Genomic DNA, 27,316 nt, shown 5'->3' on the forward strand with positions numbered 1-27,316 from the left:
ACTTTGAACCACCAAGTGCTTCACAGAAGTTTATAACGCTCGGACGTGAAAATAAAAAAAACATTTTTTTCCACAAAAATGATATTTTTGCCCCCAATTTTTTATTTTTCTAAGGGTAACAGGAGAAATTGGACCCCAAAAATTGTTTTGCAATTTGTCCTGAGTAGGCTAATACCCTACATGTGGGGGTAAAACACTGTTTGGGCGCATGTCAGAGCTCGGAAGGGAAGGAGCAGCATTTGCCTTTTTCAACTCAGAATTGGCTGGAATTGAAATCAGACGCCATGTTGCATTTGGAGAGCCCCTGATGTGCCCAAACAGTGGAAACGCCCAAATCTAACTCCAACCCGAGCCCCAACACACCCCTAACCTTAATCTCAGCCCTAACCCTAACCCTAGCCCTAACCCTAGCCCTTACCCTAGCCCTAACCCTAACCCTAACCCTAACCCTAACCGTAATGGAAAAATGGAAATAAATACATTTTTTTTATTTTATTATTTTTCCCTAACTAAGGGGGTGATAATGGGGGGTTTGATTTACTATTTATGGCGGTTTTTATGTTTGGCGGCTGTCGCACGCTAAAAGACGCTTTTTATTGTAAAAATAGTTTTTGCATCACCACATATTGAGAGCTATAATTTTTCCATATTTTGACCCACCGAGTCATGTGAGGTCTTACTTTTTGCGGGACGAGTTGACGTTTTTATTGGTACCATTTTCGGGCACGTGACATTTTTTGATCGCTTTTTATTCTGATTTTTGGGACGCAGAATGAACAAAAACCAGCGTTTCATGAATTTCTATTGGGGGGGTGCGTTTACACCGTTCCGCGTGTGGTAAAATTGATAAAGCGGTTTTATTCTTCGGGTTGGTATGGTTACAGTGATACCTCATTTATGTCTTTTTTTATGTTTTGTCGGTTTTATGCAATGAAAACTATTTTATATAAAAAATAATTATTTTTGCATCGCTTTATTCTGTGAGCTATAACTTTTTTATTTTTTCGCTCATGATGCTGTGTGGTGGCTCTTTTTTTGCGGGACAAGATGACGTTTTCAGCGGTACCATGGATATTTATATGCGTCTTTTTGATCGCGCGTTATTACACTTTTTGTTTGGCGGTATGATAATAAATCATTATTTTTTGCTTCGTTTTTTATTTTTACTTTTTAAGGGGTTTGCTAAAGGGGTTAACTAATAGGACAGTTTTATAGGGCGGGTCGTTACGGACGCGGCGATACCGAATATGTGTACTTTTATTGTTTTTTTTTTTTTTTATAAATGGATTTATTTGGGGGAATATTTTTTTTTTTTTTGTAATTTATTTGGCGATTTTTTTAAAATTATTTTAACACTTTTTTTTATTTTTATTTACATTATTAAATAGTCCCAGGTGGGACATCACTGTTCTGTGACAGATCGCTGATCTGTCACATCACAGATCACTGTGACAGATCAGCGATCTGTCACAGGCAGTGCACAAGGTTTCCTCATGCCTGCGCTTTGCAGGCATTGAGGAAGCCAGCTTCCTGCAGGCCCCCGAAGGCCCCCGTCGCCATCTTGGATTCGGGGGCCTGCAGGAAAGGAGCCCCCGGCAGCAGCGCTGCACATTGCGCTGCCGTGGGGGGCTTAGGGAAGCACGGGGGGAGCCCCCTCCCTGCCGATGCTTCCCTTTAACCCCCGGTACACCGCGATCATGTTTGATCGCGTTGTGCAAGGGGTTAACGTGTCGGGGGCGGTCCGTGACCGCCCCTGACACATTGTGCCGGGTGTTAGCTGTGATAATCAGCTGACACCCGGCCGCGATCAGCGGCGCTCACCACGTGGGCACCGCTGATCGCGGTAGACGTACTATCCCGTCCATGGGCATAGGGGCCCGGGTCCCATGGACGGGATAGTACGTCTGATGTCAGGAAGGGGTTAGCAAAAGCCGGCAATTCAGTGCGCAATACAGTAAAATCACACTGACATATTTAATAAAGAATAGAAAGAATAGATATATACACATACAATACATATATATATATATATACACATGTAATTGAGACACATATATATATATATATATATTTATAGTTCATAGAGTTCTACATAGCATAATAGCCGCTAAATCAATTGCCGGCTTCTGTAAAATCACTACAAAACCCGACATCTAATGACACATGGTTTACATGCAGTAAACCATTTCATTTCAGTTAGTTTTATATATGTATTTGACTAATAATTAGATTAGTGCATGTGTGTAAAATTTGGGACATATAAGTGTTAAATGAATGGGTAAATTTGTTGAAAAAAATTGTGTGAGCTCCCGTGGTATTTTCTCCGCCAGAGAGGGAAAGCCAGTGAGTGAGGGCAGATATTAAAAGCCTAGAGAGGGACCATTGTTTTTGCCCCCTGGCTACAAAAATCTGCAACCAGCCACCCCAGAAAAGGCGCATCTATAAAATGCACCTTTTCTGGCACTTAGCCTCTCTAATTGCCTTTAGCAGTGGCTCATGGGTTAATAATGGGTTAATGTCACTTGGCTATTGAAAGGTGACATTAAGCCAGGCTAATAATGGAGAGGTGTCAATAAGACACCTATCTATTATTAATCTTATAGTAGTAAATGGTTAAAAAAATACACACAGACATTAATTAAAAATTATTTTAATGAAATAATTAAACAAAGTTTTTGACCAAATTTATTATTCTGCTAATCCAACTGAATCCCTTTTTCTCCTGTAGGGTCGGTGGGCCGAGCTGGGGGGGGGTGGTCCCTCTTCTTACCGCGCAGAGACGAAACAGAGATAAGATGGAGGCAGATTCTGGGTGCAACAGGTCCAAGTTTAGTTCACTTGCCGTCCGTCTGACGGCCTCAGAGCACACCTCACTTTCTTTACCTCACGGCCCTCTGTTTCCAGGGCCGCTTCTCACACACCGTACTCTGAACTGGGGACGCGTGTGCGTACACCGTCCCCTCTTCACTCGTCGACGCTCCTGACAGGTCCGTCACTGTGGCCACCTTAGGCCCGTAAACCAACAGCGCTTCCACTGATCAGTCGTCGTGTCAAATATGGTGTCTCACACCCAGTGCCTCGTCCCTTCTGCGGTCATTCCTGTCAGGACCACCCCCTGATGTTCTCTCTCCTCAGTCCCCCTGGCTTAGATTCTCCTCACAGCGCACAGACTGTCGCAGTCCTCCTGTCACTGGAGCTCCCCCTGGGGACAGGAACCTTCTGGAACCCTCCCTCAGTATTTATAGCTCTCCCGGTCCCCTCTCACTGTAACCACGCCCCCCATGACCAACGGTTTCTAAAGCCCTAAGCTGTTGTCAAGTCCTTTGCTCACACTCCTCCCTGCCATCTAATGGTCAACCCAAGGTACTGCACGTCCACTACACTTTCCTAGCTGTTTCCCCACTGTAATAACTGACACCTACCTACACTGTGCAAACCTTTCCTTCTTCACTCTGACTAGTCTGTCAGGTCACCTTCCCTACACTCCCCCTTCCTTTGTCCATTGTCATCCTCGACAATCGTCATCCCTGCCTTCGTCGTTCTGAAGCTACACCTACATTCTGTTGTCGGACCAGCTGTTGAGCCAAACCCACTATCTGCGGGGGCCGAACCATACTGGGAGCACCATGCTCTGAGCAGCCTACTGCTATTCACTAGCGCGCACGCCACATGACAACGTCTTTCAAATTGGGCTAGGTACACCCATATTCTCTCTATGGCGTGTACCTTCCCCTACTGTCACCTTCCACTATTCGGTACGCCATGATCAAGGTCTCTTACCTTCCAGATCATTACCAGCGCCCGCCTTCCTCCTTCAGGGGTGTCTGTGGTGCTGGGGACCTGACCTAGGACGGCTGTCTTCCTCATGTCCTCCAACTCATTTTCCTTTCTTTCAATAACATGTCATGGTCGGCATCCCGGTCTCCCAGACCTCCTCAACTCTTAGATCCCTACCGGATCTCACACTTTCCTTTGGTCCCGTAGACCTTCCCTTACCCGGACCTGTTGCATTTTACTTTGGCATATTATACATTAAACAACTTTATAATAGCACAAGTACCCATTTTTATATTTTTTTTTCTTTTTCTTTTGCTCATTTTAAAACCAACATATAACAACATAACATTGCATGTATTCTTTCTCCCCCCTTCCTTGGACCTGAACACTCCTCCACTTCTCCGTATCCCCGTTCTGTCAAGTTTCAAATCAGCAAATAGCATCCTGTAAGAGGAACATACTAAAAACAAACTCAGCACATCAAACATTTTTTTTTTTAAACTAGAACTGTTCTTCAGAACCTGCACTACAGTGCACCGAACTCTCGACAGTCTACTTCACTACGCAGTGGCTAGTAGTGAGGGACCCCACAGCCGTGGAGCCCCCGGGGATACTGAAGGTGTCCATTCAAGTCCTCTTCTTTTCCATGCCGGCCTCTCCTTGAGTGTGGAGCAGGTTCCAAACTTCCTGCTCCCGGGCCTTCTTCTTCCTGATCACCTCCGCTACCCACACGGAGGGAACAGCACGGGCCCCGGAGTCCGGTTGGCGGGACTCCGCTGAAAAAGACCGCAAGACAGAAACGGCCGAAGATTTCTGTGGCCCAGCAGCTGCTGGGGTCAGGTGGCAAATGGGGACAACCGGGTCCTCGGGGGCTGGAATCACAGGGCCCGCTAAGTTGGCCACAGCCGACTCCAGCAGCGGCATAACCACGGCCTCAGGACAGGCCGCATCCACTACTTCCAACGGAGCCGGAGTAACGGCCGATTTCAACGATGCAGCTGCTATTAGCAGGGGAAGCGCAGCAGCGTCTTCTTTGGGTGAGCGCTGCACTGGTGACTCCGGGCGGGGTAGTTCGGGGACATGAGCGGGGGCCTCGCTCAGCTCCGCATATACCACGGGGCCCGTGGTAACTAGGCCTTCCGGTGCGCAGGGGGCCGCTTGCTGCAGCAGAATGGTGGGGGCCGCTTGCGGAGGCACTGGTAGGGCCAAAGGTACTCTCACCTTCCCCGGCGCTGCAGCCTCCGTCCCATCATCACGCGGTTTCCCCCGCAGCCTCCGCGGGGAACCTTTTCTGGCACTTAGCCTCTCTAATTGCCTTTAGCAGTGGCTCATGGGTTAATAATGGGTTAATGTCACTTGGCTATTGAAAGGTGACATTAAGCCAGGCTAATAATGGAGAGGTGTCAATAAGACACCTATCTATTATTAATCTTATAGTAGTAAATGGTTAAAAAAATACACACAGACATTAATTAAAAATTATTTTAATGAAATAATTAAACAAAGTTTTTGACCAAATTTATTATTCTGCTAATCCAACTGAATCCCTTTTTCTCCTGTAGGGTCGGTGGGCCGAGCTGGGGGGGGTGGTCCCTCTTCTTACCGCGCAGAGACGAAACAGAGATAAGATGGAGGCAGATTCTGGGTGCAACAGGTCCAAGTTTAGTTCACTTGCCGTCCGTCTGACGGCCTCAGAGCACACCTCACTTTCTTTACCTCACGGCCCTCTGTTTCCAGGGCCGCTTCTCACACACCGTACTCTGAACTGGGGACGCGTGTGCGTACACCGTCCCCTCTTCACTCGTCGACGCTCCTGACAGGTCCGTCACTGTGGCCGCCTTAGGCCCGTAAACCAACAGCGCTTCCACTGATCAGTCGTCGTGTCAAATATGGTGTCTCACACCCAGTGCCTCGTCCCTTCTGCGGTCCTTCCTGTCAGGACCACCCCCTGATCTCTCTCCTCAGTCCCCCTGGCTTAGATTCTCCTCACAGCGCACAGACTGTCGCAGTCCTCCTGTCACTGGAGCTCCCCCTGGGGACAGGAACCTTCTGGAACCCTCCCTCAGTATTTATAGCTCTCCCGGTCCCCTCTCACTGTAACCACGCCCCCCATGACCAACGGTTTCTAAAGCCCTAAGCTGTTGTCAAGTCCTTTGCTCACACTCCTCCCTGCCATCTAATGGTCAACCCAAGGTACTGCACGTCCACTACACTTTCCTAGCTGTTTCCCCACTGTAATAACTGACACCTACCTACACTGTGCAAACCTTTCCTTCTTCACTCTGACTAGTCCGTCAGGTCACCTTCCCTACACTCCCCCTTCCTTTGTCCATTGTCATCCTCGACAATCGTCATCCCTGCCTTCGTCGTTCTGAAGCTACACCTACATTCTGTTGTCGGACCAGCTGTTGAGCCAAACCCACTATCTGCGGGGGCCGAACCATACTGGGAGCACCATGCTCTGAGCAGCCTACTGCTATTCACCAGCGCGCACGCCACATGACAACGTCTTTCAAATTGGGCTAGGTACACCCATATTCTCTCTATGGCGTGTACCTTCCCCTACTGTCACCTTCCACTATTCGGTACGCCATGATCAAGGTCTCTTACCTTCCAGATCATTACCAGCGCCTGCCTTCCTCCTTCAGGGGTGTCCGTGGTGCTGGGGACCTGACCTAGGACGGCTGTCTTCCTCACGTCCTCCAACTCATTTTCCTTTCTTTCAATAACATGTCATGGACGGCATCCCGGTCTCCCAGACCTCCTCAACTCTTAGATCCCTAACGGATCTCACAATTTCCTTTGGTCCCGTAGACCTTCCCTTACCCGGACCTGTTGCATTTTACTTTGGCATATTATACATTAAACAACTTTATAATAGCACAAGTACCCATTTTTATATTTTTTTTTCTTTTTCTTTTGCTCATTTTAAAACCAACATATAACAACATAACATTGCATGTATTCTTTCTCCCCCCTTCCTTGGACCTGAACACTCCTCCACTTCTCCGTATCCCCGTTCTGTCAAGTTTCAAATCAGCAAATAGCATCCTGTAAGAGGAACATACTAAAAACAAACTCAGCACATCAAACATTTTTTTTTTTAAACTAGAACTGTTCTTCAGAACCTGCACTACAGTGCACCGAACTCTCGACAGTCTACTTCACTACGCAGTGGCTAGTAGTGAGGGACCCCACAGCCGTGGAGCCCCCGGGGATACTGAAGGTGTCCATTCAAGTCCTCTTCTTTTCCATGCCGGCCTCTCCTTGAGTGTGGAGCAGGTTCCAAACTTCCTGCTCCCGGGCCTTCTTCTTCCTGATCACCTCCGCTACCCACACAGAGGGAACAGCACGGGCCCTGGAGTCCAGTTGGCGAGACTCCGCTGAAAAAGACCGCAAGACAGAAACGGCCGAAGATTTCTGTGGCCCAGCAGCCGCTGGGGTCAGGTGGCAAATGGGGACAACCGGGTCCTCGGGGGCTGGAATCACAGGGCCCGCTAAGTTGGCCACAGCCGACTCCAGCAGCGGCATAACCACGGCCTCAGGACAGGCCGCATCCACTACTTCCAACGGAGCCGGAGTAACGGCCGATTTCAACGATGCAGCTGCTATTAGCAGGGGAAGCGCAGCAGCGTCTTCTTTGGGTGAGCGCTGCACTGGTGACTCCGGGCGGGGTAGTTCGGGGACATGAGCGGGGGCCTCGTTCAGCTCCGCATATACCACGGGGCCCGTGGTAACTAGGCCTTCCGGTGCGCAGGGGGCCGCGTGCTGCAGCAGAATGGTGGGGGCCGCTTGCGGAGGCACTGGTAGGGCCGGAGGTACTCTCACCTTCCCCGGCGCTGCAGCCTCCATCCCATCATCACGCGGTTTCCCCCGCAGCCTCCGTTCCTTGCTCCACTGTCCTGCGGGCCTTCCCTCCGGACTCGGGGGCTCCGCTGAGAAGTCCTCTGCTGGTATTGGGGGTGGCCGTTCTCGCTGACTCCGCTCAGGCTCTGCTCCACGGCTCAGCATCCCGCTGCCTGCCCGTGGTTCTGAAGATGACTTCTGGTGCAGCTCCATCTCTCGCCGCCATTGCCACTCTAGGCGGCCGATGCCCCAACACCCGCAGCGTCTCATACCGTCCGTTGGTCAGCACTCGAATGGCGTTAGACAGCCGCAGCCAAGTTTTTCTTCTGTGCCACTCCTCCTGCTGGGTGGGGCATTGGCAGACCTTTCCACCCATCTGCCAGGGTCCAGTAAATGGGAGCGTCGGCCTCCGGGCACATATTGCTGTCCACGGGGGTACGTTGGAGGGGGCCCCAGTCCATTCAGCATGACTGCAAACACTCGGACCTCTCCCCTGCGTTGTAGCAATGCCGCCATCTTTTGCAGAATCAGCTGCTGCCTTGGATCCTCTGCAGCAACGCAGATCCGCCACAGTGTCCCAATTTGTAATCCACAGGTCAGTAATTGGTAGTCCATAGGTGTTTATAATCCAAAGTAGAGCAGCCCAAGTTTTTCTCAGACCTTCAGACGCAGGCCTGCCGCAGAAGATAGCGTATTAGCGGCGGCGATCCTGCCGACTACGCCAAATGTAGGGTCGGTGGGCCGAGCTGGGGGGGTGGTCCCTCTTCTTACCGCGCAGAGACGAAACAGAGACAAGATGGAGGCAGATTCTGGGTGCAACAGGTCCAAGTTTATTTCACTTGCCGTCCGTCTGACGGCCTCAGAGCACACCGCACTTTCTTTACCTCACGGCCCCCTGTTTCCAGGGCCGCTTCTCACACACCGTACTCTGAACTGGGGACGCGTGTGCGTACACGTCCCCTCTTCACTTATCGACACTCCTGACAGGTCCGTCACTGTGGCCGCCTTAGGCCCGTAAACCAACAGCGCTTCCACTGATCAGTCGTCGTGTCAAATATGGTGTCTCACACCCAGTGCCTCGTCCCTTCTGCGGTCCTTCCTGTCAGGACCACCCCCCTGACGTTCTCTCTCCTCAGTCCCCCTGGCTTAGATTCTCCTCACAGCGCACAGACTGTCGCAGTCCTCCTGTCACTGGAGCTCCCCCTGGGGACAGGAACCTTCTGGAACCCTCCCTCAGTATTTATAGCTCTCCCGGTCCCCTCTCACTGTAACCATGCCCCCCATGACCAACGGTTTCTAAAGCCCTAAGCTGTTGTCAAGTCCTTTGCTCACACTCCTCCCTGCCATCTAATGGTCAACCCAAGGTACTGCACGTCCACTACACTTTCCTAGCTGTTTCCCCACTGTAATAACTGACACCTACCTACACTGTGCAAACCTTTCCTTCTTCACTCTGACTAGTCCGTCCGTCCGTCAGGTCACTTTCCCTACACTCCTGTAAAAAATAATAAAATAAAAAAACAACAATATCCATACCTCTCCGACATTCAGTCAGGTCCACCGCTGTAATCCATGACAAGGGGTTAACTAATTTTCAACAGGACCGATGCTAATGCTGCCGGCACCACTGTAAACCACTGCAGAATGAATGAAATCATGTCTGCGCAGGCGCCCCGGCTGACTGAAGATGAACTGATATTACGCGCCCCGATGCTCACCTGGGGTCCCCCTCCTCCCGGCACGTCCCTCCTTCTTCCTCGCGCCGTGCCCTGTCTGGCTTTGCAGGGTCACGGCGCGTCAGAGGCACGCACATGCGCACTCGCTCGTTTCTCACCGCGGGGCATCCTGGGAGCACGTGACCCGGTGGCTCCGCCCCCAACATGGCGGCGCCCACCGGGTATTTCTGTCTGGCGTCTGGAATGGTAAGACGCCTGTTTGTCTTCCTCTGTGGCGCTTAGCGTTCCTGCGCAGCGTCGCACCCGACTCTCAGGTCTCCCCTCTCTCTGGTCTGCGCTCTGCTCTCCGCTCCATAGCCCCGACTGGACTCCCGCTCAGTCCCCTCTGCTGCCTCCGTGCCTGTACCTCGCCTGGTCCTTCTCTGCTCCTGTCACCGGTGGTTCCTTAGCTAGGGTTCCGTCCTCACCCCTAGGTCAGTCCCCCCTAACCTTTCTTCCTTCTTTCTTCCAGCGTTCCTGCTCTGGCTCCATCCTGATCGGTCCTGGTTCCCTACGTTCTGTCTCCCTCCTGCTCCGGGCCTACTCTAGTCAGTATCCTTTGGCCTTTCCCTCTGTACACTCCCTGGGTCGTCCCTTTGGTTCCGGCTGTCGTGGTCTCACCCCCCTTGGGCCTGCCCCTAACACTCCCTGTATAGGGGGTGGTCATCACCTGGGCCGCTCGCCCTCGGGGGCTCTGGAGCCATGACCCAGAGGGTCCACTCTCCGGTTCCTACTAGAATCGTAACAGAACAAACAGGCCATGGACCCCGCTGGAGCCGCTGCGGCTCAAAAGGAGTTGCTGTTTTTGCGAGAGAATCAAACTCGTATCATGGCTTTCATGAAATCCATGGATTCTCGTCTTTCCGGGCTCCAGTCCTCTGACCCTGGGAATGCCTCCCAACTGGCTGGACTGCAGCAGGAACTGGCCCAGCAAAGAGATACCGAGACCCATATCCTTAGTTATATGGCCTCCATAGATGACCGCTTACTCTCCTTACAGTCGGCCGCTGCAGCCCCCGTTCCAGCCCAGGCGCCTCACCCGCCACCCCGTTTAGCTAAGCCGCCCCGCTATAACGGGGATCCCAAGCTGTGCCGAGGTTTCCTGAATCAATGCCGCCTCCATTTCGAACTCCTGCCCCTGCAATATCCCACTGAACGGGCTAAGGTGGCTTTTATTGTCTCCCATCTTGAGGGAGACGCTTTAGCGTGGGTTAACCCCCGTCTGGGAACGTGATGATCCAGTAGTCTCCCAGCTAGGTACTTTCTTCGAGACGTTTCGTCGAGTGTTCGACGAGCCGGGTCGCCTGGCCTCTACTACGGAATCTTTATTTAACCTCCACCAAGGGTCCCAAACCGTGGGTCAGTATGCCATCCGATTCCGAACCTTATCTTCTGATTTGGGATGGAATAACGAGGCCTTGGTAGGGGCCTTTTGGCGAGGCCTCGCGGGTCGAATTAAGGATGAGTTAGCTGGGCGGGATACTCCCACTGCCTTAGAAGACCTCATTTCGCTAGCTACACGTATCGACCTTCGGTTCCAGGAACGTGCTCGCGAGAGGAGACTTCCCCGTGCCTCCCCAACTATCCGCGCTCTACCCTGTCTTCGACCCGGAATATCCGCTTCTGTTTCCATGCCAGAACCCATGCAAGTAGACCGGCTTAAGGTATCTGCACAACGCCGGGAGGAAAGACGCACTCACGGTCTCTGCTTCTACTGTGGTAGTGACTCCCATCTGGTCCGTACCTGCCCGGAACGTCCGGAAAACTCCTCCGCCTAGGTCAGGTAAGAGAGGCCTCCCTAGGTGTGTATGATACCTCTCTACCCCTCACTCTGTCTGTCTTGTTGCACGTTTGTGGAAAACGTTTTTCTCTGGCCGCCTATGTGGATTCCGGCGCAGCGGGAAATTTTATTAGGCTCGAAGAGGTTCTTAAATTTTCGGTCCCGGTCAAGACCTTAGAAACTCCACGGATCCTTGCTTCCGTGGATGGTAAACCTCTCCAAGAGACTATTACCTTGGTCACCCATGAGGTAGAACTCCAGGTAGGGGCCCTACACAAGGAGAGGATCGCTTTTTATGTTCTAGCGAGCATCTCTCACCCTATCCTTCTAGGCCTTCCCTGGTTACGAGCCCACAGCCCTACCTTAGACTGGCATAAGGGTAATATCCTGCGCTGGGGGGAGTCCTGTGGGTCTAGGTGTCTGCTGCCGGTGCGTCCCGTGGGTGGTTCTCCTTCCCCCTCCTTACCCCCCGGGTTGCCCATTGCTTACAGCTCTTTTTCGGATGTTTTTGACAAGAGGGAGGCCGAGAACCTTCCGCCTCACCGACCCTATGATTGCCCCATCGAGCTCGTCCCTGGAGCCACCCCTCCGCGGGGTAGGATTTATCCGCTCTCGCCGGCAGAGACGCAAGCCATGTCGGAATACGTGCAAGAGAACTTAGCCAAGGGTTTCATACGGAAGTCTTCCTCCCCTGCGGGCGCAGGCTTCTTTTTTGTCAAGAAGAAGGACGGGTCGCTCCGTCCGTGCATTGATTACAGAGGTCTGAACAGCATCACGATTAAGAACAAGTACCCGTTACCCCTCATCCCCGAACTCTTTGATCGCCTGAGAGGGGCGCAAATATTTACCAAACTTGATCTTCGAGGAGCCTATAACTTGGTCCGAATTCGCGCTGGGGATGAGTAGAAGACCGCATTCAACACCCGTGACGGTCACTATGAATACCTGGTGATGCCGTTTGGCCTCTGTAACGCACCAGCGGTATTCCAGGAGCTCGTTAACGATATTTTTCGGGATCTCCTTTACTCCTGTGTCGTGGTTTATCTCGACGACATTCTTGTCTTCTCTCCAGATCTCTCCACCCATCGACGAGATGTACGGCAAGTGTTGCAGCGTCTAAGGGAGAACCACCTATTTGCCAAGTTGGAGAAATGCGCCTTCGAACAACCGTCCCTGCCATTCCTTGGGTATATCGTTTCGAAGTCTGGATTGAGGATGGATCCCGAGAAAGTGTCCACGATCCTGGCCTGGCCCCGTCCCCTTGGTCTCAAAGCCATTCAACGCTTTCTCGGCTTTGCTAACTATTATAGGCAATTCGTTCCTCATTTTTCCACCATAACCAAGCCCATCTCTGCTCTTGTGCGCAAAGGAGTCAATCCCCGCCTCTGGCCTCCCGAGGCAGAAGACGCCTTTCAAACTCTGAAGAGAGAATTCGCTACAGCGCCCGTTCTCCACCGTCCTGATGCCGAGAGACCCTTCATTCTCGAGGTCGACGCATCCTCCGTGGGAGCGGGGGCGGTTCTCCTGCAAAGAACCTCCTCTGGCCGGACTGTCACCTGTGGGTTCTTTTCTAAAGCCTTTTCTCCCCCCGAACGCAATTACTCCATTGGGGACAAGGAACTACTGGCAATCAAACTGGCTTTAGAGGAATGGCGTTACCTTCTCGAAGGAGCGGTCCATCCCTTTACGATATTTACCGACCACAAGAATTTGGCCTATGTTCAGTCTGCCCAAAGGCTCAATCCCCGGCAAGCCCGATGGTCCCTATTTTTTGGACGCTTTGATTTCGAGCTCCGCTTTCGTCCGGGTAATAAGAACATCAGAGCTGATGCCTTATCAAGATCATTTCTCCCGACCGATGAAGAGGAGAGCTCCGCTCACATCATCGATCCAGCAAAGATCGTCACCCTAGCCCCTCTAAGTTTGGTCAACCCACCACCAGGCAAGACCTTGGTATTGGACCATGACAGAGTAAGGGTTCTGCACTGGGGACACTCTTCTAAGATCGCCGGGCATGTCGGAGCCAAGAGGACTCTATCCCTCATCTCCCGCCATTATTGGTGGCCTTCACTCCGCCAGGATGTCCTGGAATTTACCGCTTCTTGCTCATCCTGCGCCCGCAATAAGATTCCACGACAGCTACCCTCTGGTCTCTTACATCCTTTGCCGGTTCCATCAGTTCCCTGGAGCCACATCGCCATGGATTTCGTCACGGATCTACCTCCATCTTCCGGCTGCTCTGTCATTTTGGTGGTGGTAGACCGTTTTTCCAAAATGGCTCATTTCATCCCTCTACCTGGTCTGCCTTCTGCGCCCGAGTTGGCGAAGATCTTCGTGCATCATGTTTTCCGACTTCATGGTTTTCCCCAGCACATCGTGTCTGACCATGGTGTTCAATTCACCTCTCGTTTCTGGAGAGCTCTCTCTAGCTCAATGGGGGTAGTCCTGGACTTCTCCTCCGCCTATCATCCACAATCCAACGGCCAAGTGGAGCGGATCAATCAGGTGTTAACCACTTATCTTCGACATTTTTCTAATGCACACCAAAGTAACTGGGTCTCACTGCTACCCTGGGCGGAATTTGCTCACAACAATCACCCCAACGAGTCCTCTTCCAAGTCTCCCTTTTTTGTAGTTTTTGGGCAGCATCCGGGCATTCCTCTTCCCGTGTCCCCCACCTCGGGCGTGCCGGCGGCGGACTCCTTGTCCTCAGAATTCTCTAAAATTTGGGAGGAGACTAAGACGTCCCTTGAGAGAGCTAGCGATCGGATGAAAAGATACGCCGACAAGAGGCGCCTGGACACCCCTCCTTATCATCCAGGCGATAAGATCTGGCTGTCCTCGCGCTTCCTCCGACTTAAAATCCCCTCTTATAAGTTAGGTCCACGTTACGTTGGTCCCTTTGAGGTTTTGACTCGCATCAATGATGTAACCTATAAACTAAAATTGCCTGCCTCCCTGCGGATCCCCAACACTTTCCATGTCTCGCTTCTCAAACCCACAGTGTTTAATCGCTTTCAGCCAGCCTCGTCCCACGCTCCGCAACCTAGCTCCGCTGGGGACGTCTTTGATGTCAGGGACATCCTGGCAAAGAAGACCGTTCGAGGTAGAACCTTCTTTCTGGTAGATTGGGAGGGATTCGGTCCTGAGGAAAGGTCATGGGAGCCCCGGGAGAACATCAATGCTCCTCATATCATGAGAAGGTTTCTATCCCGCCTGAAGAAGGAGGGGAGTAAGAGAGGGGGTACTATTATGCGCCCTGATGCTCACCTGGGGTCCCCCTCCTCCCGGCGCGTCCCTCCTTCTTCCTCGCGCCGTGCCCTGTCTGGCTTTGCAGGGTCACGGCGCGTCAGAGGCACGCACATGCGCACTCGCTCGTTTCTCACCGCGGGGCATCCTGGGAGCACGTGACCCGGTGGCTCCGCCCCCAACATGGCGGCGCCCACCGGGTATTTCTGTCTGGCGTCTGGAATGGTAAGACGCCTGTTTGTCTTCCTCTGTGGCGCTTAGCGTTCCTGCGCAGCGTCGCACCCGACTCTCAGGTCTCCCCTCTCTCTGGTCTGCGCTCTGCTCTCCGCTCCATAGCCCCGACTGGACTCCCGCTCAGTCCCCTCTGCTGCCTCCGTGCCTGTACCTCGCCTGGTCCTTCTCTGCTCCTGTCACCGGTGGTTCCTTAGCTAGGGTTCCGTCCTCACCCCTAGGTCAGTCCCCCCTAACCTTTCTTCCTTCTTTCTTCCAGCGTTCCTGCTCTGGCTCCATCCTGATCGGTCCTGGTTCCCTACGTTCTGTCTCCCTCCTGCTCCGGGCCTACTCTAGTCAGTATCCTTTGGCCTTTCCCTCTGTACACTCCCTGGGTCGTCCCTTTGGTTCCGGCTGTCGTGGTCTCACCCCCCTTGGGCCTGCCCCTAACACTCCCTGTATAGGGGGTGGTCATCACCTGGGCCGCTCGCCCTCGGGGGCTCTGGAGCCACGACCCAGAGGGTCCACTCTCCGGTTCCTACTAGAATCGTAACAACTGATTAGCGTAGGAAAGTTTCTGAACTTTTTCCCACGCTCATCAGTTCACCTCAAGTTAGCCGGGGACTCCGCGCAGCTTCACTGACTACAGAATACATGGATTATATGAGTCCATTAGTATTTATGCTGCTACTTTTCCATGGTTTTCTGTTTTGTGTCCTAATAAGGAATCCAGAGCAGAGGACAAAAATATGACAACTTCAATAACACTATGACTTTGTGACAAAATTACATATAACCTTTTTACACTATGTCCTGTTATTGTTTTTGGATTTTAATCTTGCTTCAATAAACGGGTTGTTCTGTGAAAATAGTTGGCCCTCCATTGATAAATTATCACCTATTGTTAGATAGGTAATAACTTATTTTGCAGTTAAAACAAAATCTTTTAGCAATATCTTCTACTGGTGCTGAACTTTCAAATTTGAGCCAGATGACCAATCCACAGTAATGAAGCAGAACAACAGGCACAGTCCTAGAGAATAGAATAATAATAAAATTTCAAGTTATATTAGTATATACAGTGTGTGATAAAGCTCAGCCTAAACCCTGGGGGAACCGGTATATGATATCCCCGGTGGGCACCTGTGTTGGAGTAGGCCAAGCTTCCTATATGAACAGTTGTGACATGAAGAAATAGTGCTAACTGCTGTTGCTTCAAAAGCATCCAGCAACTAGAGGGGTTAACACAGTCATAGGAGACAGGGAGTGGCTAACAGAGCCCCAGGGGGATTGTGGGAAACTTGTTTACATTCTGTCAGCAGCCAAAAGGGGTGAGTGGTGAATGATCTGTCTCTAAAATACGTTCAGGCTAGTGAACCATAGGGTCACAGGATTCCATTACAGAGTGGAGCTGGGCTAATTCGTATACTGCTACTGGAGAAAGTCTATCAGGAGCAGGAAGATAAGTACATAAGAAGCTGTGTTACATTGATAATCTCCCTCAGCAACCCCCCCTCCTCCATCTCACTGTGCTAGAAGAAATGGTGTGTACTGCTGTACCTTTGTAGAGTCTTGATCTGTGCTGAACTGTGCTAACAAAAGAGACTGTTAGTCAATGTGCCTCTAAGAAGCAGCTGTACTGTTATAAAGCCTGTGCTTAAGAGACTTGAATTGTACTGAATATGCTGTGACATTAAGCTACACTGTTCATGTTCATGTGGACTTTATTAGTTGTATATGTGAGCAATTTTAACATTGAGAGATAGAATATCAAATATAAAATCCAGAAAATCACATTGTATCCATTATATAAATTTATTTGCAATTTGCAGTGAGAAATAAGTGTTTGATCCCCTACCAACCATTAAGAGTTTTGGCTCCTACAGACCAGTTAGACGCTCCTAATCAACTTGTTACCTGCATTAAAGACAGCTGTCTTACATAGTCAGTTAGTCACCTTTATAAAAGACTCCTGTCAACAAACTCAATCAGTCAGACTCTAACCTCCACAACATGAGCAAGACCAAAGAGAATTCTAAGCATGTCAGGGACAAGGTCATAGACCTGCACAAAACTGGAATGGGCTACCAAACCATAAGTAAGATGCTCAATGAGGAGACATATGTTGGTGCAATAGTAAGAAAATGGAAGAAATACAAAATGACTGTCAATCAACATCGATCTGGGGCACCATGCAAAATCTCACCTCGTGGGGTATCCTTGATCATGAGTAAGGTGAGAGATCAGCCTAACACTACATGGGGGGAACTTGTTAATGATCTCAAGGCCGCTGGGACCACAGTCACCAAGAAAACCATTGGTAACACATTACGCTGTAAAGGTTTAAAATCCTACAGTGCCTGCAAGATCCCCCTGCTAAGAAGGCACAAGTGCAAGCCCATCTGAAGTTTGCTAATGAACACCTGGATGCTTCTATGAGTGATTGGGAGAAGGTGCTTTGGTCAGGTGAGACAAAAAATTGAGCTCTTTGCCATTAACTCAACTTGCCGTGTTTGAAGGAAGAGAAATGCTGCCTATGACTCAAAGAACACCGTCCCCAATGTCAAGCATGGAGGTGGAAACATTATGTTTTGGGGGTGTTTCTCTGCTAAGGGCATAGGGCAACTTCACCGCATCAATGGGAGAATGGATGGAGCCATGTACCATAAAATCCTGAGTGACAACCTCCTTCCCTCTGCCAGGACATTAAAAATGGGTCATGGCTGGGTCTTCCAGTAAGACAATGACCCAAAACATACAAACAAGGCAACAAAGGAGTGGCTCAAAAAGAAGCACATTAAGGTCATGGAGTGGCCTAGCCAGTCTCCAGACCTTAATCCCATAGAAAACTTATGGAGGGAGTTGAAGCTCCGAATTGCAAATTGACAGCCTCAATATCTTAATGGTTTAGAGATGATCTGCAAAGAGGAGTCAACCAAAATTCCTCCTGACATGTGCGCAAGCCTCATCATCAACTACAAAAAACATATGACTGATGTGCTTGTCAACAAGGGTTTTGCCACCAAGTATTAAGTCTTGTTTACCAGAGGGATCAAATACTTTTTTCTCACTGCAAAAATCAAATAAATTTATATAATTTAAAAAATGTGATTTTCTGGATTTTATTTTTGATATTCTATCTCTCAATGTTAAAATTAACCTACCCTTAAAATTATAGACTGTTCATGTCTTTGTCAGTGGGCAAACTTACAAAATCAGCAATGGATCAAATAATTATTTCCTTCACTGTATTATTATATACATTTGTGAATGATGGTAATGTAATTATTGCATGCAGCTGAACATTGGGCCCTAGACTCCATGTTAGTCAGAGGTGCATCCATGGGGGGGCCGCTGGGGTATTTTCCCCAGGCGCAGCTGGCAGGGGGGCACAGTCGGGCCGCCTAATGCGACGGTCTGCACCGTCTCCCCCCGGCGGCTGCATTCATCTGCCCCGACCTGGGAGTCGGCGGTTCTCTGTGCCGGCTGCCTGGGAGCAATTGTACTGATGTTTATAAAGACGCCAGTACAATTGAAACTCTGACCCCTGGGTCAGAGCGACGTCAGCAGCGTGATCAGGTCATGTGATCACGCTGCTGACGTCACTCTCCGGCACCCAGAGTGAACGCTGGTGGTAAGTGTGCTCCACTGTGGAGCTGAAGAACCACCAAAGATGGGAGATGTTGGGGGGAGTTGGAGAAGAGGAGGAGGATGGGGATTTGGAGAGGAGGAGGGGGATTTGGATAAGAGGAGGAGGGGGATTTGGATAGGAGGATGACGAGGGGGGATTTGGATAAGAGAGGAGGGGGATTTCGATAAGAGGAGGAGGAGGAGGAGGGAGATTTGGAGGAGGAGGAGGGGGATTTGGATAAGAGGAGGAGGAGGGGATTTGGATAAGAGGAGGAGGGGGATTTGGATAAGAGAAGGAGGAGGGGGGATTTGGATAAGAGGAGGAAGGGGATTTCAATAAGAGGAGGAGGGGGATTTGGAGGAGGAGGAGGGGGATTGCAATAAGAGGAGGAGGGGGATTTGGAGAGGAGAAGGAGGGATTTGGAGAGGAGGAAGAGGGGGGATTTGGAGAAGAGAGGGAGGGGGGATTTGGAGAAAAGGAGGGGGATTTGGATAAGAGGAGGAAGGGAGGATTTGGATAAGAGGAGGAGGGGGATTTGGATAAGAGGAGGAGGGGGGATTGGATAAGAGGAGGAGGAGGGGGATTTGGAGGATTAGGGGGATTTGGATAAGAGGAGGAGGTGGATTTGGAGAGGAGGAGGGGGGATTTGTAGAAGAGGAAGAGGAGGAGGGGGCGATTTGGAGAAGAGGAGGAGGAGGGGGATTTAGAGGAGGAGCAGGGGGATTTGGATAAGAGGAGGAGGAGTATTTGGAGAAGAGGAGGAGGAAGGGGTATTTAGAGAAGATGAGGAGTGAGGATTTGGAGAGAAGGGGGATATGGAGAGGAGGAGGAGGGATTTGGAGAGGAGGAAGAGGCGATTTGGAGAAGAGGAGGAGGGGGGATTTGGAGAAGAGGAGGGGGGATTTGGAGAGGGGGGTGTACATAATGTGTGGGGGGATTTGGAGTGGGGGTTGTACATAATGTTTGGGGGGATTTGGAGTGGGGATGGGGGTTACTTTATGTGTGGGGGGATTTGAGTGGGGGGTGTACATAATGTGTGGGGGATTTGGAGTGGGGATGGGGGGTTACTTTATGTGTGGGGATTTGGAGTGGGGGGTGTACATAATGCATGGGGGATTTGGAGTGGGGATGGGAATACTTAATGTGTGGGGAGATTCGGAGTAGGGATGGGGGGTTATTTAATGTGTGGGAGGAATTTAGAGAGGGGATAGGGGGTTATTTAATGTGTGTGGGTATTCGGAGTGGGGATGGGGGGATTTAATGTGTGTGGGGGGATTTGGAGTGGGAATGGGGGGATTTGGAGTTGGAATGGGATTTAATGTGTGGGGGGATTTGGAGTGCGGATGGGGGATTTAATATGTGTGGGTAGATTTGAGGACACAAATGAAGAGTATGTATGAGGGCATGTATGAGGAAACAGTATGGGAGATGGGTGCAGACAGTATGGGGAGCGAACGGGTGAATGTATGTGGACACAGTATGGGGAGTGAGCATGATGGGATGTGTATATTGCAGATATTTTTATTTAGGAGCACTATAGTGACACTTCTATCTTTAAGGGGATCGTATGGAGTGTTGGCGCAGAAGACTGGAGAAGATGGAAGTCTGCAGAGACAGCTGTGGATGAGAAGACTCATCATGGTGTCTGGACAAGAAGAAGAAAAGGAGAAGGACTGCAGAGACAACGTCATCTATAAGGTACCTGGATGTAAATATTATTTGTGATACTGACTTATTCTCATGTTTTTATTTATGTTAGGAACATTAAAGTGGTTGTCCAGGTTTGTGCCGAGTCTGCAGTCATTCTATGTGATGCGGTCACATGCTGACTAGACATGTGTGGCCTCACTCAATGAAAATGAACGGAGTGAGGCCAGGCATGTCTAATCGGAATGTGGCCAGAAGTATATAAATCACATACATGTGCTGACATGACTGTACAAGGGAAGGGAGAATCATAAATGAGTGCAGTGCATTTGTTGTGAGAATTCAGAAGCCTGCAATGTCAGGATTCAGCTCTGCAGGTTCCAGTATTCATCACATGGACACTTCACTCATATGCGATTTTCATACTTATGGGCCTGTGACAAGGAGCTTCTCTTCCTGCTTCTTTCAGTTTTTCACTGAACATTGAGAGCAATAGGGAGAGCAGCTCGTGGGTACATGACTAAGTGTGCAAATAGCATGTGTGCTGGGGGGGCGCCGAACCGAATTCTTGCCCCGGGTGCCAGAAAGCCTAGATACAACTCTGATGTTAGTGGTAGACCCATGGCACCCTATTCTGACACTGCTTGTGAGACGGGCTATAAGAAGTGAATCATTTCCTCTACACAGACCTATTATTTTTATTATTATTATTTATTTATATAGCGCCATTAATTCCATGGTGCTGTACATGAGAAAGGGGGTTACATACAAAGTTAAAGATATCGTTAACAGTAAACAAATTTACAATGATAGACTGGTGCAGAGGGGAGAGGACCCTATCCTTGTGGACTTACATTCTACGGGATAGTGGGGAAGAGACAGAAGGTCGGGGGTGCAGCAGCTCTGGTGGTGAAGAGGCGGCAGCTCAGGCGGTGGTGAGGCAGCAGAATGGTTATTGCAGGCTGTAAGCTTTCCTGAAAAGATGGGTTTTCAGGTTCCGTTTGAAGGATCCGAGGGTGGTGGATAATCGGACGTGTTGAGGCATGGCATTCCAGAGGATAGGGGATATTCGGGAGAAATCTTGGAGGCGGTTGTGTGAGGAACGAATAAGTGTGGAGAGTAGGAGGTCTTGGGATGATCAAAGATTACGTGAGGGAAGATATTGGGAGATTAGTTCAGAGATATAGGGTGGGGAAAGGTTGTGGATGGCTTTGTAGGTCAGTGTTAGTAGTTTGAACTGGATTCGTTGGGGAACTGGGAGCCAATGGAGGGATTTGCAGAGGGGAGAGACAGGGGAGTAGCGAGGAGAAAGGTGGATTAGTCGGGCAGCAGAATTGAGGACAGACTGGAGTGGTGCAAGAGAGTGAGCAGGGAGGCCACAGAGGAGAGTGTTGCAGTAGTCAAGGCGGGAGATGATGAGGGCATGCACAAGAGTTTTAGTAGATTGAGGGCTGAGGAAGGGACGGATTCTGGAAATATTTTTGAGTTGGAGGCAACAGGAGGTGGCAAGAGTTTGGACATGTGGTTTGAAGGACAGGGCAGAGTCGAGAGTTACTCTAAGGCAGCGGATTTCTGGTGTGGGAGAGAGTGTGATGCCGTTTACCATAATAGATAGATCGGGTAGGGAAGATACGTGAGATGGAGGAAAGATAATGAGTTCAGTTTTGTCTACATTGCGTTTTAGGAAGCGAGAGGTGAAAAAGGAGGATATGGCGGATAGACACTCCGGAATTCTGGACAGCAGAGAGGTGATATCTGGGCCAGAGAGGTAGATCTGAGTGTCATCTGCATACAGGTGGTACTGGAAGCCATGGGACTTTATGAGTTGTCCTAGGCCAAGAGTATAGATTGGAAAAAAGTAGGGGTCCCAGGACAGAGCCTTGGGGGACTCCAACAGAGAGGGGGCAGGATGAGTAGGTAGTGTGGGAGTGGGAAACGCTGAATGTGCGGTCAGAAAAGTATGAGGAAATCCAGGACAGGGCAAGGTCTTTGATGCCAAAGGAAGAAAGAATCTGTAGCAGTAGGCAGTGGTCAACTGTGTCAAAGGCAGAGGACAGGTCGAGAAGAAGGAGGATGGAGAACTGTCTGTTAGCTTTGGCTGTGAGTAAGTCATTAGTAATTTTGGTCAGGGCAGTTTCAGTGGGGTGGTGGGGGCGGAAGCCAGATTGCAGGATGTCAAGGAGGGAGTTAGATGAGAGGCGGGAGTAAAGTTGAGCATGGACATGCTGTTCAAGGAGTTTGGAAGCAAAGGGGAGCAGTGATATGGGGCGATAGCTGGGCATAGGAGTTGGGTCAAGGTTTGATTTTTTTTTTTAAGGATGGGTATTATGGTGGCATGTTTGAAGGCAGAGGGGAAGGTACCAGAAGTTAGGAATAGGTTGAAGATATGGGTTAGGGCTGGAATGATCATGTTAGTGAGGTTGGGGAGCAGGTGGGAAGGGATGGGGTCAAGTGCACAGGTGGTAAGGTGTGATTTGGAAAGGAGTTGATTAAGCTCTCCTTCAGTGATGTTGGAGAGGGAGGTTATTAGGGAAAGGCAGAGGTCTGGTGTGTGGAGTGGATGGGGTGGTGGAACTGTAAAGGTTTGCCTTGTTTGGTCAATCTTGTTTTTGAAGTAGGTGGCAAAGTCTTCAGCAGAGATGAGGGGAGTTGGAGATGGCAATGGTGGGCGGAGGAGAGAGTTAAATGTGCTGAACAGTTGTTTTGGGTTGTGGGATAATGAAGATACAAGGTTTGTGAAATAGGTCTCTTTAGCAGCGTTGAGGGCTGATTTAAAGGCAAGTGTAGCTTGTTTGAAAGCAGTGAAGTCGTCTGCCAGGCGTGTTTTCTTCCAACGCCGCTCCGCGACCCTGTATGCTTGTCGAAGTTTTTTGGTGAGGTTGTTGTTCCAGGGTTGCCTATTGGTTTGGCGCACTTTGCCATGCATGAGGGGGAACGACTGAGTCTATGGCTGATGTGAGGGTGGCGTTGTAGAAAGCGGTGGCACTGTCCGTGTTGTGGAGTGAAGATATGGAGGACAGAGGTAGAAGAGAGTCTGAGAGTCTGTGAATGTCTAGGTGTGCGAGGTTTCTGAGAGGATGTGCTAGTGACTGGACATGGGGGCAGGTGAGAAGGACAAGGATGAGAAGATGGTGATCAGATAGGGGGAAGGGAGAGGTTGTGAGATTAGATAGGGAACAGAGGCGGGTGAAGATGAAGTCTAATGTATGTCCATCTGTGTGGGTGGCTGTGGAGGACCACTGAGTAAGTCCAAAGCATGAGGTAAGTAACAGGAGTTTGGAGGCTGCTGGCTGGTGGGTGTCAGTGGGGATGTTGAAGTCCCCCATGATGATGGTGGGGATGTCAGAAGAGAGAAAGTGGAGAAGCCAGGTGGAGAATTGGTCGATGAAGGCAGTGGCTGAGCCCGGTGGTCGGTATATGACAGCCATTTGGAGATTAGAGGGAGAGTAAATATGGACAGAGTGAACCTCGAAAGAAGGGAGGATAAGGGAGGGTGAGGGTTGGATAGGGTTAAAGGAGCAGTTTTTAGAAAGGAGGAAACCCACACCTCCACCATGTCTTTTGCCAGGGCGAGGAGTGTGGGTAAAGGGGAGGCCGCCATAACTCAGCGTGGCCGGGGAGGCCATGTCAGGGGGTGTCAGCCAGGTCTCAGTGAGGGCCAGGAAGGAAAGGTTGCAGGAGGTAAAGAGGTCATGGATCACGTGGAGCTTGTTGCAGATGGAGCGAGCATTCCAAAGTGCTCCAGAAAGAGGGTGCGGAGGGGGTCTGTGGCACAGGTTTTAAGTGTGAGGGATTGCGGTAGTTTCTCTTAGTGTGAGAAAGATAGGGGTGAGGATCAGTGGGATGTATGAGGCAGGGGGGGCCAGGATTGGGGCATATGTCACCAGCAGTGAGAAGAAGCAGAGAAAGGGAAAGCAGGTGGGTGAAGGAGAGTGATCGTCTTGTATTATATTTTAGTAGGAGAGGTCTGAGGTTAAGGAGTATGTCTGCAGATAAAGCGAGGTGGGGGGAGAGTGAGGGGGAGATAGTTATTTGGTTCATGGGTGCAGGGGTTTGGGGATAGTGAAGGAGAGTGAAGATTAGTGGAGCAAAAACGGTGATGGGAAATGTGAGCGTGGTAAAAGAGAAGTGAAAAAAGCAAAAAAGCAAGTAAAGTAAGAAAGCAGTGGTTAGTCTTACTGCCTGACCGATTTCTGGACTATTTCTGGTATATTTCTCATGTATGACTTTAAAGATGTCACTTCAAATGATGTCAAATCTTACCAAGGTCATATCTGACCTGCTCTGTTCAACTTATACCATTCAAATGGTATACCTATTGTATACCACCTATTTTCTCTCTTAGGCCGGAGTCACACTCAACTACAAAAAAATTGTTCCGTTTTTGACGGATCAAAATCGCACAAATGTTTCATGAACAGTAGAGTTGAGCGAAACGGGATGGTCAAATTCAAAAAACGCCGACATTAGCGTGAGGTCGGCCAGGAGATCGCCGAGCCGAGCGCCAAAGTCGCGTTTCAAATAATGCTTCCAGCGCCTTTTCTCAGCCAATGATGGAGGACGCACACTGTGGACAACGCGATGACATGGGCAGCGGCCACCACCATCTTAGAGCAGGGCATTAAAGTGATTGGCTGGCTTTGTGTGGCGTCACAGTGGGTATAAAAGGCCGTGACCGCCGACCGCCATCTTACTTCTGCCGATCTTAGAATAGGGAGAGGTGCTGCTGCTGCTGATTCTGAATAGGGAGAGCGTTAGGCAGGGAAGAAGAAAAAAAATTGCTTCTGCTGATAGTGTTTTCACTGTACAGTTAGTGTGCAGTGAAAGGGGAGGATTTTTGTTGTGTGCAGCAGTGCTGGTGGTGATTAGGCTGCCTTTTAAGGCTACCTGCTAGCTGCATTGCTGTGTGCACACTGCTGTTAACCTGCTTTTTTCAAAGCACTCCAACTTTTATTATTTTGTTCTGGTGAGTTACCGAGCATTCATTTTTTCACACACCGTATAGCGGTGTACGCTCCTCACACACTACCATGTACCGGCTGGTATCACAGACAAATAGAAGCTATCTGGGTGTGACTCTGGAAAAACAAGCTGAGGAGATTTTCCATTTTTCCAGACCTACACCTTATAGAGCTGTCCACTTTTCAAACAGTTTTGTGTATCTGCTGTTTGATAACGGTCAAAACTAGACAGAGACAGCGTGTGTCAGTCCGTATACAAATAGACGGAGATTGACAATTTTCCATACAGACATCGTATAGCGGTGTACGCTCCTCACACACTACTGTGTACCACCTTGTATCACGGACAAATAGAAGCTATATGTGTGTGACTCTGGAAAAACAAGCCGAGGAGATTTTCCATTTTTCCAGACCTACACCTTAGAGAGCTGTTCGCTTTTCAAACAGTTTCGTATATCTGCTGTTTGATAACGGTCAAAACTAGACAGAGACAGCATTTGTCAGTCCGTATACAAATAGACGGAGATTGACAATTTTCCATACAGACACCATATAGCGGTGTACGCTCCTCACACACTACCGTGTACCGGCTGGTATCATGGACAAATAGAAGCTATCTGTGTGTGACTCTGGAAAAACAAGCTGAGGAGATTTTCCATTTTTCCTGACCTACACCTTAGAGAGCTGTCTGCTTTTCAAACAGTTTTGTATATCTGCTGTTTGATAACGGTCAAAACTAGACAGAGACAGCGTGTGTCAGTCCATATACAAATAGATGGAGATTGACAATTTTCCATACAGACACCGTATAGAGTTGTCCGATTCTCAAACAGTATCTGCCGTTCGCATTACAGTCACATCTATACAGAGTCAGCGTGTGTGTGTGTGACACTCCATAAATACATATACGGAGATTGTTAGTTACACAAAAAACGAATACAGCTGTACACTTCTGATACAGTTCCATATATCTGCTGGTTGGATTACGGTCAAATACATACTGTGAGAGCGTCTGTGACTAACAAAATATATACGTAGATTTAATTTTTTTAATACACCTTACACAGCTGGACGCTCCTCATACAGTACCATCTCTCTGCTGGTATTTTTGGTACATTTTCCCAAACATGAGGAAGTATGGTGGAAGAGGCCGCAGATGTGGGCAGGGAGGCGCAGCTGGTACTGATGGTGGTGGTGCATCAGCTGGTTCTGGCAAAAGCACAATAGCAGCTAAGGCAGGATGTGTTGAGCCTGCGTCATCATCTGGCCCAAGAAGGCCTGTACAGTTCCCTTTTCTTGGAGTAGGAAAACCGCTTTTAAAGCCGGAGCATCAGGAACAGGTTTTTGGCGTACATTGCCGAAACAGCCAGCAGCTCTACTGCCTCCTCTTCTGAACATTTGAGACATGCAAGCACGAAGTCGTCAGTGCAGGGTTCTTGTCAGGAAAAACACCTTTCCTTGTGTCCTTCACCCCCACCAAAAGTTAAGGATGCGGCAGCCCACACTTCAGATTACTCTATGGAGCTCTTTTCACATACCATGCCTGGGTTATCCAGTCAAATCCTGAATTCCCCAGTCCAAGAGGAATCTGACATGGAGTGTACTGATGCACAGCCACTGCAAGATGATTCTGCTGGTACATTCACCCAGAGCACTACATTGCACTCGCAGTCTACTGAGCCAGAATCTGACCCTGATGAAACTCAGGTGCCCCTTCCCGCATACTATACCACCTTACACGGTGACACAGAGGAAGGTAAAGAGGAAGGTGCAGATGACTTTGAAGAAGAGGTGATGGATGACCCAGTTCTTGACCCGGATTGGCATTCATTGGAGGAGGAGGGTGGCGCTGGCAATGGTTCAGATAAGGAGAAGGATCCGCAGCAGGCATTGACATCGCAGCAGCGGTTATCTAGCAGGCCCATAGCTGTCCAAAAGCGTGAAACAAAAACTAAAAGAGTTGCAGGACAGCTTGGCCAGACGGTCAACTTAGCACAGCGTGCAAGGCCAGAGAATGTATACCATAGCAGGAAGAGTGCAGTGTGGCACTTCTTTGTTCAAAATCCTACTGATGAGGCAAAGGTTACCTGTAAGAAGTGCGGAAGGACCTTTAGCCAAGGTAAACAACTCCGAAATTTGAATACCAGTTGCATGCTTAGACATTTAATCAACATGCACTTGCAAGCGTGGACGGAGTACAAAACCTCAGGTAGCACATGTGCACCTGCTCCAACTGAACGTAGCCAGCAACGCTCCATCGCTTCCCCCACTGTAAGACCACTGCCACCGTTAAGCACACCACCAGCACTAAATGTGGAGGTGTCGTCGCAAGGCCAAAGCACTCAGGGAATCACAATGGTTTTTCAAGACAACACTGAATCTAGGCCATCACCACCAATACCATCACCAACCCCCTCTCACTCCGTCCGGTCCACCGCTACTTCCCCCATATGCAGCTCTCCTGTCCAGCTCACCCTACCAGACACTCTGAGTAGGACAA

This window comes from Dendrobates tinctorius, unplaced genomic scaffold (genome assembly GCF_039654945.1).
Source record: "Dendrobates tinctorius isolate UK_male_01 unplaced genomic scaffold, ASM3965494v1 ptg000071l, whole genome shotgun sequence".
Taxonomy (NCBI): Eukaryota; Metazoa; Chordata; class Amphibia; order Anura; family Dendrobatidae; genus Dendrobates; species Dendrobates tinctorius.